We start from the raw sequence: 8,671 nt of genomic DNA on the forward strand, positions 1-8,671 counted from the left end.
TGGGGGAGGCGGTGGCTCCATTGGTAGAGAGGTGGCCTGCAGTCCTACCGGACCCAGGTTCAAATCCCCGCTGGGGCAGGGAACAGTTTAAGGATTTGTATTTCATTAAAGCAGACTTTACTGATCTACCAGCAGACCCCCCGACATGTCGTAAAAACACCCCCGCTAATATCAATACACCAGTCCTGTATGAGACAGCTCTAGCATGTATTCAATATGGACGGTGGGTGTTAGCGCCGAAGTGGTGACATGTAGAGGTGTATGGTATGTAGAGGACTACTGGGCCTTGAGAGCAGGCTGTGAAGCCTATGCCCAGAGTCGGACACATAAAAAATATATATATATATAATTCCTTGGCGAATATCGAACCACCCCACAAAATTATCGGGGCACTATACTCCATTTTTTTTATCGAGGCGAAGGTGCACTTGACAGATTGGTGATTATTGGCTGAATGCAACATTACTTCATAATCCAGCATTATTAACTAACAAGAAATATCTGAGGGGGAAATTTGGGTCAGCAAATATTTTTTGGACATGTTGCATTCAGCCAGTCATCATCAACCTGTCAAGCGCATCTTCGCCTCAGTAAAAAAAACGGAGTATAGTTTACACACAGTGGTCCCTCACCCCCCTCACCCTTTCGTCCAACGTTCTGCGTGGTTCAGGCTCACAGTTTTCTCTCTAGGGTGGAAGAAAGAAAGACTTGTTATCAGACACTATTATTCATGCTGCAGTGATTGAATACTGTAAGGAGAGATGAGGTATATCGGGGTCTACAAATACTGTACTCCTGGTGTGCTGAGCATTCCCATCATTGAAATATACATTTGTCAGTAATATACTTTACAACGTTGGAGATAACAAATGTGACTGTAAACAGAAACTGAACATTATAATATCAGCATTTCCTTAACCTTGTGACAGTTTGGCTGGCTGTAGTGAATCGGCTACTCTCTCCAGCCACCTTGTGGGTTCGGAAAGGACCAGTTTGCATTCAGCTACGTTGTGTGTTTTATTTGAAGGCATACTTTTGCGGTGAACGTGTTCAGTGAAACCATGAATGCATCTAATCCCACATCACACGCAACCTAAATGTTACAATGATATTATGTTTTATCACACGTCACCAGTATAAATACTGTAACAATATACTTGTTGGAACCCTGCTGTTTAATTAATTTACCCTACTCTTATTGTATGCCTTCGCATCGGTCACATTTTAGCACCTCTTATACTGTAGCACACTATCACGGTCGGTATGCCGTATCTGCAGCGGTATCAGAATGTTTTTGTCAAAAGACTCCACATCATTACTGTATACTGCAATGTCACAATAGCCATTTTAATCATCGCTCTTGCCTCAGCCACCATTAAAAATCGAATCAGTCGTAAGGGTTCATGAACTGTATAACATCAGGGATGTCATTATTACCATCAAAAATAATTCTTATCTGTCATATTAGCATAGACAACATAATTTTGTTCTTTTATGTTTTTAATAATGCATTGTCCTTGACACAAGTAGTATTATACAGCACAGTAGATCCGGTGTGTGTGTGTGTGTGTGTGTGTGTGTTGCGGTAAGCTTGGCCTCTCTGCAACTCTGCCTAGTGATTCTCACGTACAATTCCGGGCAGAGAGTCGTGTTTTTTGTTTTTTCTCTATCGACAATTGAGGCCGAAGCCCCTGGTCATTAAGGCCATATATATATATATATATATATATATATATATATATATATATATATATATATATATATATATTTTTATGCGAGGAAGAAGGAACCAAAGGCCATGAGCCCGCAGTAACAGTTCCCTCCAAGAGAAAAACAAAATACAATAGAGAGCCAAATTCAAGCTCCGATCATTTTGAGATGCCTGGACACACTGCGTTTGAAAGACTGGAGCTCATAGGCAGCAGGAAATACAGACAGAGGGAGACAGTTCCAGAGCTGACCTGTTGCATGAATGAAAGACTGGGAGTAACGGTTAACTCTTGCATTAGAGAGTTGGACAGAAAAGGGATGAGAGTTTGCTGCCAGACGGGTGCTACGCGCCCGTCGTAGAGGTGGAGGAATGCAAGCAGACAGTTCAGAGGAGCAGTGACCATTAAAGTAGCGATAGAAAAGAGATAAAGATGCAACAGTGCGGCGAAGAGACAGAGGTTGAAGGGAGTCAGTAAGAGGAGGAGAGTTAATGAGACGAAAAGCCTTTGACTCCACCCTATTGAGAAGAGCTGTATGTGGGGAGCCGTCCCACACATGAGAGTTGTACTCCACACAGGGCGGATAAAACCCCTGTATAGAGTCAACAATTGTGCAGGGGTAAAGAAAGAGCGGAGTCGGCTTAGCACACCCAATCTCTTGGAAGCAGATTTTACAAGAGATGTAATATGATCTTTCCAAGATAAGTCCCGAGTAAATGAAACCCCAAGCATGTTCAAGGATGATGCAGCATTAAGTTGAATATTATTAAACATTAGTGGGTATACCTGTGGAAGATTTTGTCGGGTTGATAGGTGTAAGAACTGAGTCTTAGAAGCATTAAAGACAACCATATTATTTTTACCCCAGTCAGAGATATGAGCCAAGTCAGACATTAGGTGTGCCATAGCCTCATCCCTTGTTTCTTGAAGTAACTGTTGAGATGGGCGTTGCGGGAACCAAATGGAAAGGTGAAGGGTGGAGTCATCAGCGTATGAGTGGATAGGGTTAGATGTACAGCTTAGAAGATCATTGATGAATAAAAGGAAGAGAGTTGGTGATAGGACAGAGCCCTGAGGAACACCACTGTTGATAGATCTAGGAGAAGAACGATGGCCGTCTACGACAGCAGCTATAGAACGACCAGAAAGGAAGCTAGCGATGAAGGCACAGATAGAAGGATAGAAACCGTAGGAGGGCAGTTTGGAAATTAAAGATTTATGCCAGACTCGATCGAAAGCCTTTGAGATGTCAAGTGCAATGGCAAAGCTTTCGCCAAAGTCCCGAAAGGAGGATGACCAGGAGTCTGAAAGGTAGGTGAGAAGATCGCCAGTGGAGCGTCCCTGACGGAACCCATACTGACGATCGGAAAGAAGGTTGTGATAGGAAAGATGCCTTAAAATTTTTTTATTAAGAATTGACTCGAAAACTTTTGAAATAGATGATACCAGCCAGAATGTCTCAGTACTGGAACTTGATTCTCCCGAAATTGCCCCACTTAAAATACAGACAAGATTTGTAAAATCCATCCTAGACAATTTACCTACCAACAAAGCTCCAGGTCCAGATGGAATTCCGCCAATTGTTTTGAAAAAGTGTTCCCCTGAACTTGCCTCTGTCCTAGCTAAATTATTCAGACTATGCATACGTACTTCTTTATTCCCAAATTCATGGAAAGAAGCCAATATCCACCCAGTTCCGAAGAAAGGAAGTTCGTCTGACCCCTCCAATTACAGACCAATAGCTATCACATCTTCTCTTGGTAAGGTATTTGAAACTTTAATTAATAAGCATATTGTTAAACATCTTGAATCCAACAACTTAATTAATGATAGACAATACGGTTTTCGCCACGAAAGATCCACCATTGACATACTCAATCTCTTAACTCATACCATCCATCAATCAATAGATCTTTTTGGAGAAACTCATGCAGTAGCTCTTGATATCTCTAAAGCTTTCGACAGAGTATGGCACCGTTCCCTGCTGTCCAAACTCACTTGCTATGGACTAACGTCTTTTGTTCCTTTGATTTCTTCTTATCTTAGTGACAGGAAAATAAGAGTAAAAGTAGATGATGTATATTCGAATTTCCACTCAATTAACGCCGGCGTGCCGCAGGGATCAGTTCTGGCGCCAACCCTATTTCTGGTTCATATTAATGATCTCTTATCTGTCACTCACAATCCCATTCACTCATATGCAGATGACTCAACACTACATAGTTCATTCACACTCAGACATCCATTTACAAAGTCTAATATCTCTACCTCTCAACTCAATACAGCCATCTCCATAAATGAAGATCTATCTACAATCAGTGAATGGGGACAAAACAACCTTGTCTCTTTTAATGCTAGTAAAACTAAATATATACAGTTTACCAATAGACAGATATTGCCAGACTCGTACATTACCTTCAGTGCTACTAATATTCCCATCTCCAAAAGTATTGAAGTTCTTGGTGTCTCACTTAACAGTGCCCTCAGCTGGACCTCTCATGTCAGATCACTTGCTAAAACCGCCTCAAAGAAACTTGGATTATTGTACAGAGTCCGTAACTTTCTTCGCCGATGAGCAGTTAGCTATAATTTATAAGAGTCATGTGCGCTCTCAGCTTGAATATTGCTCACCCTTGTGGAATGGTTGTGGAGAGGTTGCATTAAGGCAACTAGACAAAATTCAGAATAAAGCTGTTAGAATCATTAACAACCCTGCCATTACATATAAACTACCTCCCTGCAAGTAAGAAGGAATGTTGCCTCCCTTGCATTATTTTACAGATATTTTTTTGGCAAATGCTCAGACGAAGTTGCGTCCATGGTGCCACCTCTCCATGCCTTCCCTCGTGCTACACGGGCATCTGGTAGCGCTCATGACTGGAATGTCACTCAACCATATTGCAGAACTTCTGCCTATCAGAATTCTTTCATTCCCCGAACTGCATCTCTCTGGAACTCGCTTCCCCAGAGTTGTTTTCCTCCAAATTTCAACCTACAACTCTTCAAGTCTAACTGTTACAGATATTTTATGAACAGAGGACACCAGTAATCTGGTGTATGGATTATTTTTTTTTCTCCATTTGTTTTTCCTTCCTCCGTTCTGTTATTAAAAAAAAAAAAAAAAAAAAAAAAAGCTGGAGGGTTGGGAGTGGTCACCCTTCTTTGGGACTGGCTGAATGAGAGCAAACTTCCAGCAAGAAGGAAAGGTACAAGTTGACAGACAAAGGCGAAATAGTTTGCCTAGGCAGGGTGTAAGCACAGAAGCACAGTTTTTGAGAACAACAGGAGGGACCCCATCAGGCCCATATGCCTTGTTAGTACTGAGGCCAGTAATGGCAGAAAATACATCAACTGAAGAAATTTTAATGTCAGCCATGAGGAAGTCAGAGGGGGGAAGTGATGGAGGAACAGCACCGGAATCGTCTAAGGTGGAATTGGAGGAGAAAGTCTGTGTGAAGAGATCTGCTTTATCAGTAGAAGAAATAGCTACAGAACCATCAGAGTAGAAAAGAGGAGGGAAGGATGATGGGGTAAAGTTGTTAGAAAGATTTTTGGCAAGGTGCCAGAAGGAGCGGGAAGAATTCGAGTTGGAGAGTTGAGAGCATTTAGTATGGATGAAATTATTTTTAGTAGAGCGAAGAACAGACTTAGCACGATTCCGGGCAGAAACGTAAAGATTATGTGATTCAGGGGTGGGTTGGCTCCGGTACCTTTTGTATGCCTTCTCCTTGTTGCGGACAGCATTAGAACAAGCGTGATATATACTGTTTATACTGCTTGATTATCCAAAGTTAATCACAAATTAGGTACGTTACGAGTCGTAGAAACTACAGCGGCACCCTTAGGAACAGAAAACTTAAATCACCACTGCAAGGCCCACTGGTAGATGGAGTCAAGGGCTGCTTGAATCCTCCCAGCTGAAAATTTTGCATTATGGGAAGAGTGCCATATCGCACAATCGTCAGCATAGAGCGATTATGTAAGATTCCTCGGGATGGGAGCTGATGACAGAATGTCGTTGACCATAATACTAAATAAGGTGGGACTAAGAATGCTCCCCTGAGGCACCCCGTTTTCCTGGATAAATATATCCGATGTTACGTTACGGGGCGGTTTAATAAAGAAAGTTCTGTCCCTTAAGAAACTGGAAATAAAAATGGGCAAATTAACTCTTAAACTATAAGCATAGAGCTTCATTAGTATACCGTGTCGCCATGTCATGTCATAGGCTTTATGGATGTCTAAGAACACCCCTATCATGAATTGTTTATTGGCATTTGCCTCTGCAATACAATGCGCCAAATTCATTATATGATCTAGTGAACTTCTGTATTTAAGGAAGCCACATTGTTGATCATTTATCAAATTCTTTGACTCTAATACAAAAAGAAATCTATTGTTAACCATTCTTTCCATGACCTTACATAGACAAGAAGTCAACATAGTAGGATGAAATGAATTGGTATTCATAAGATGACCAGCCTCTTTGGGTATCAGTATGATGTGCGCAAAGTGCCATGAGTTTGGGAACGTTCGAGATGCCCAAAGCTCATTGTACAATGCTAACACTTAATCAGGTTGTCCTGATTAAGATGCTGGATCATACCGTACACGATGGTGTCTGGGCCAGGGCTGGTGTCTTTACAGGATTTAAGGGCAAGGAGCAGTTCATCTGTCATAAACTCTTGGTTGTCTGGTTAGTCTATGTCTTCTGTGGCAAAGTCTAGTATCTGTAGCTCAGCCGTGCATTTGTGGTGTTGAAAAAGCGGATCATAATTTACTGAGCTACTTACGCGAGAAAAACTCCTGGCAAGGATGTTAGCAACATCCATGGGATAGTCACAGATGTTATTATTGACCTGCGGTGTGGTCACAGGGATGTATGGGCCTTTATTATTTAATATTCTAATGGTGGACCAGACTTTACTTAATGGTGTAGAACGATTCACCTTGGCACAAAATTCCGCCAGGAGTCACGTTTAGCCTTTCTCATTATTCTCCTTGCCTCAGCCAGTGCTTGTTCGTATGCAATAAAATTTTCCTCAGTAGGCTGACGATCAAAAATCCTGTATCTCCTATTGCTTTTCCTTAATGCTTGTTGGCAGTCAGGCGTCCACCAATGTGCTCTGTGCTTCACATGAACTGTAGAAGTCTTGGGAATATCAGCTTCAGCCACGTGTATTATGGAATTAGTTAGATTTTCGACCTTTAACACCCATGGTCTCCCCAGATATATCTAAATTGGAGATCCTTGAGAAGGATCCCCAGTCTGCTTTCTTATAATTAAATTTTGGAGGTGGAGGGTCCGAAACAATGTTGCGTGTATTCACTAAGAAAGACAGATGGGTAAATGATCACTACCCAAAGAGTCGCCATAAGGGTCCCACGAGAAATCGTGATGTATACCTGGGGAGGCCAGAGATAAGTCAACAGCTAAAAAGTTACCAGTACGATCTCAAAAGACAGAGGTTGGACTGTAGTATTAGGTTTGGCTACATGCTCCCCGTGACCATCAATCCTCAAGCTACCCCACTGATAGTGATGGGCGTTAAAGTCGTCCAACACTAACTTACTTCCAGGGAGATGTTCAAATAGTGCATTCAAAACATCACTATCAATGGGGCCATGTGGTGGACAGTAGAGAGCAAATAGACAGATACATGTTATCAAATTTTACTCAGAACGCAGCAGCTTCCAGAGTAGAATTTAGAACTATTTCCGTTTGTGGGTGTGATTTGAGTGTGTATATGGCAACTCCGTGACCTTCATATCTTCTATATGAGTGGTAGTGTTTCAGCTAGGGAGGATCAGGGTGATCCACCAAGCGTGTCTCCCGTAAACAAATTATGTTAGGCCTGTGTATAGAAAGTAAGATTGCTATATTATGTAATTTATTCCCAAGAGGCCTACAATTCCACTGTAACGAATGCAGCGGTTTAAGATCTATGATGGTGGCCAGAGCTCTTAGTTTTTTTTATGCCACCCGCCAACAGGAGAGCGACTACTGGGGGACCTATCTCGGTTCTTGCTAACGGAAACCTCCATATTTTCATCAATAACTAGGCTCCCGGACTCCACCGAGGAGGAGCCACCCTTTCTCTCCCTCGCTGGACCACGAGCAGGAAGAAAATGAAGACATGACTGTTTTGTGAGGGTGGTCATGTTACTCTTAACTGAGCTGTCAGACTTCTGTTTAGGCTTGACTGACTGTGATGCAGCAGCAGCCTGAGAGTAGGAAGTTGCAACTGAGATGTCAGTTTGAGAGTTGGATCCGACAAGAGGCTGAGATGGAGTGGTAGAGTGCGTGGCAAGAGGAACAGGTTCAGGGGCAGTCTGTGTTTCAACAGAGCACATCATGGGAAGGGATATCACCGCCGAAACGTAGGACCTATTTGGCTTGGGAGTTGCATGCAACTCCTTCACCTTTTTCCTAGCTTTGTAGTAGGAAATGCCCTCAGCTGCCTTCACTGCATAGACCTCTTTCTCCTCCTTCCACTTGGGACAGTCCCTAGAGGAAGTGGAGTTAATACCTTTGCAGTGAAAGCAGCATACTGTCTTGGATGTGCAATGTTCAGCACCATGACCTGGGTTGCTCACTTGCTTCACACTGGCCGGGAAGCCCGACAAGCCTCGTCATTATGCCCATGAATCTGGCATTTGGAGCAGTGAAGGGGATTTGGAATATATACATTTACAATTTCGTATACCACTTTGATATCACCGGGAAGAGACACTTTTCCAAAAGTTAAGATTGTAGTAGCTGTCTTCGTCCTTATGCCTTCTGTAAAACGAGTTATGAAGCAGGCATCGATTACGTCCTGCTGAGCAAGTTCCTGTATGATCTCGTCCTCTTCCATAACCATGAGATCCCTGCAAGTGATGACACTTTGCAGGAATTCATGGAATGCTGGATCCTCGGCTCGACATCAGAGATGTGGAACTTATGCAGTTGAAGCAAATCT

Source organism: Coenobita brevimanus, chromosome 21, assembly GCF_032717465.1.
Source record: "Coenobita brevimanus isolate Jiangsu-jjx chromosome 21, ASM3271746v2, whole genome shotgun sequence".
Taxonomy (NCBI): domain Eukaryota; kingdom Metazoa; phylum Arthropoda; class Malacostraca; order Decapoda; family Coenobitidae; genus Coenobita; species Coenobita brevimanus.